The sequence below is a fragment of the Zonotrichia leucophrys genome, chromosome 15 (assembly GCF_028769735.1).
Source record: "Zonotrichia leucophrys gambelii isolate GWCS_2022_RI chromosome 15, RI_Zleu_2.0, whole genome shotgun sequence".
NCBI lineage: Eukaryota > Metazoa > Chordata > Aves > Passeriformes > Passerellidae > Zonotrichia > Zonotrichia leucophrys.
This window is the reverse complement of record NC_088185.1, coordinates 11281253-11284445: the sequence shown is the minus strand read 5'-3', so window position 1 is coordinate 11284445 and position 3193 is coordinate 11281253. Positions and strand designations below refer to the sequence as shown.

General features: G+C 54.0%; 1 protein-coding gene across 2 annotated transcripts in view; it reads right to left on the bottom strand.

Moving 5' to 3' along the window:
- The window catches only part of ADORA2A (adenosine A2a receptor), a 28409-nt gene extending 25532 nt beyond the window's left edge, over positions 1–2877 (bottom strand). The window contains exon 1 of one of the 2 annotated variants that reach the window (XM_064726880.1): positions 2780–2877. The gene's annotated coding sequence lies outside the window, so the exon portion shown is untranslated. The remainder of the gene's footprint in view (positions 1–2779) is intronic. The other variant, XM_064726881.1, reaches the window with a different exon arrangement.
- Positions 2878–3193: the final 316 nt, after the last annotated feature.

Sequence of the window (3193 nt, the reverse complement as noted above, 5' to 3'; positions counted from 1 at the left end):
TCTGGTCCTGAATACCAGATATCCTGATAAAAGGGAACAACCCTCCATTGACTTGAGAGGTTCTTCTCTAATTCCTCGACACACAGCTCAAGATCTCTTTCCTGGTTTTTACTTTAGAGTCCAACCAAAAAAATGTTTAATAGCCCATCTCCATTTACAGATGGAAATCACACAATAAAGAACAACCTCGGGATTTAATCACCATGCAGATCAAATGAGAAGATGAACATGCAGAGCCAGAATCTGTTTGAGCTGAAGACAAGGACAAACTTTGCAGGACACCAAGAGAGATGCTGGCACCAGCCTTTGGAAGGAGAACAGCTCACTGCCAGCTGTGCAGAGCTCAGAGCCTTTCCCCACTCTGTGCCTTGTCCCACCTGGTGTGGGCAGAAATGTCAAACCCCAGCGAAGAGCTGAAGCACAGCGAAAATGGTGAGAAATCTGTGAAACCCTAAACATCCTGTGCAGACATCAAGAAATCATGCAGCCATCAGTCAGCCAGGCAGAAAGGAAGTGGTGAAGGGAGAGGCTTTCCCTCAGCACAAGATGGAAAAGCAGCCAGGTTCAAAAACAAGGGGGGACCAGACCCTTTGAGAGACAGCACTGAAAGGAAGAGCAAAGATCACCCCCAAACCTTCTGCAGGGCTGAGCTTTCCCCACTGGTTCTCAGGAGAAATTAAGCACACAGCTCTACATGAAATCTGTCATTGAAGATTAAACAAAAAAGATGAAGAGCTTTCAAAAGTTGATTCTATTCAAATGCAATAGCAGCAGCACTCCTTATGGAAACACCCTATTAAAAAATCAGCAAAAACAGAAATGCAAATATGGGAGACCTGCAGAGGCTTTCCAACTCAGACCTTCAGTGCCTTTTGCACCCACTGATAGAAGGACAGAGGCTAAAAACATCATTATTGGGCCAACATCCCCTGACCTGCTACAGGGTGATGCTGATTCTATTTTTTATGTATAAATACATACAGAAAGACACAGATTATATACACATGAAAATTACAGATGTACCACATGGCCACCATTAAAAAGGAGACCTGCTTGCCTTTGTTGTTTGTTTTTTTTTTTCACACCCTGCAATAGGTCATTTTTATTTTAGGTACACACATACATGTTTGCAGTTTGTACCCACATGTTTTCTCTACAAATTCAGAGGTTCACAGCTTTCCTGGTTAATTCAGAATTTAATCCGTTTGCCACATTAGACAGGATTTTGTTTCCATAGGTTTTTGTGGTACATTATTATGTTTATATTGACTTTTTTATTGAGATTCAGAATAAGGCATTTCCTCAATAGGCCTAATCCAATTGAAGTATCTCTCACATCCTTGCTGGTCACTTTATCTAATGTTTTTCTACCTCACTTGGGCAATATGCTCCAGGAGTGTCTCTGACTGCAGGGGCTGACCATGCTTTCTCTCCCTCTGCTAGTTTCCCTCATGCAGAAGAATGAATTTATCAATTACTCCAGTTCTTGAGTTACATGTGCCTGAGACTTGCAAGCCTGATAAGAAACCTGAAAACAAATACATCCAAAGACAGAGTTATCTAATGGTTGGCCATCTGCTTAGGAAAATCATTTTAAGTAGTTACAGCAATTCTATTAACTATTTACCAAGTGAGTCATGTTGTTCTCTTTAAGTTAACCCTTCCTGTCTCTCTGTGGGCTCAGTGCCCCAGGCAGTTTTGAAGAAGGTGCTCAACCACCTTCCCTCCTTTCAGGCCATGGCAAAACCCGCACTCGAGACCCCCCAAACTCACACTGGACAGGAGACACAAAAGAGCAATAAAGCAACCAAAGAGCAATAAAGCAGCCGTGACTGTCGGTCCATGCAGAAATCTGCTCCCGGAGCATCCCCGCACAGGGCACGGCGCAGCAGCCCCGATGGGGTTGGGAGCGCGCCTGGGGCACTGCGGGCGGGCAGGGCCGGGCCGGGCAGGGCAGGGCAGGGCAGGGCAGGGCAGGGCAGATCCCTGCCCCACATCCCGCAGCCCGTCTGCCCGTCCTGCAGCCGCCTCTCCCCGCACAGGACACCGGGCACCGGGCACAGGCCCTCGGGCAGGGCCGGCTCCATCGCGGGCGCTCCAGGGCAAAGGGGCTCTGCTGAGGAACTTTCAGCTGCTGGGCAGGGATAAGGCAGAGATGGAGCCTTTGGGACAAGACCGCACAGGTTTGGAGCCATCTATTCGGTCCCTGCCCTTTTCCCTTTAACACTATGAAGCGGATAGAAATCTCCTTGAAAGCACTGCAGAGAAGTTTGCAGGACGAAGGGTGCTCCCCCGGAATCGCTATTTTGTCATTAAGCACAAATATCTGCGGAAGGCAGAGGAGGGGTGGGTGCAGGGAGGCAAAGTCCAGCGCCTGATGTTTGAGGGAAGATCCGCGGAGCAAACACCTTGGAGCGCGGGGGTGTGTCGAGGGACTGACAGTCGGGAACCAGCGCGGGGTGAAACGCACCGGCTCCACGGGGAAACACCGTCCGAGCCGGGGCAGCAGAAAGAGATAGCCGGGCAAAATCGCCCCGTCCTGCGGCTGGGGGCTCGGCTGCACCGAGAGGGCAGCGGGCGGCCACTTTTCAAATTCGCGGGACGGGCAGGAGAGGGACCGCGGACGCCGTGAGGGAACCCGAGCCCCGGCTGCGGGGCCGGCACCGAGCCGCGCTCGGGATGCTCCGGCGGGACGAGCCCCGCAGCCCGCCCCGCTCCGCCCCGGGCGCTGCTCCCCGGGCCCCGCCGCCCCTCCCGCGGCCCCGCCGGCCTCACCCACCTGGGCTGGGGGCTCCGCTCCGGCCGCGCCCGGAGCCGCGCGTTGCTGCCGGCGCTGCCCCGCTCCGCTCCCGCCTCCGCGCAGGACGCGGCGGCCGCGGCTCCCCCTGCAGGGCGGCGCGGGGCGGGCCCGGCACCGGGACCGCGGGATGGGCCCCGGCAGCGCCGCGGCTTAACCGGCACCCTCACGGAGAGCCCGCAGAGCATCCCGGGCTGCGGGAGGGACGGAACTTACTTGGGAGTCCTGGCTCGCCGTGAGGGACCCGCGAGTGACAGCGGCGCGCTTTGACCGGACTCGATCTGCATACAATGAAAGGAGGAAAGAAAGGAGAGGGAAAAGGGAAGGGAGAAGGAGAGGGGAGAGGGCAGAGGGGAGGGGAGGAGAGGAGGGCTTTCTCACTACATTATTTTAAGC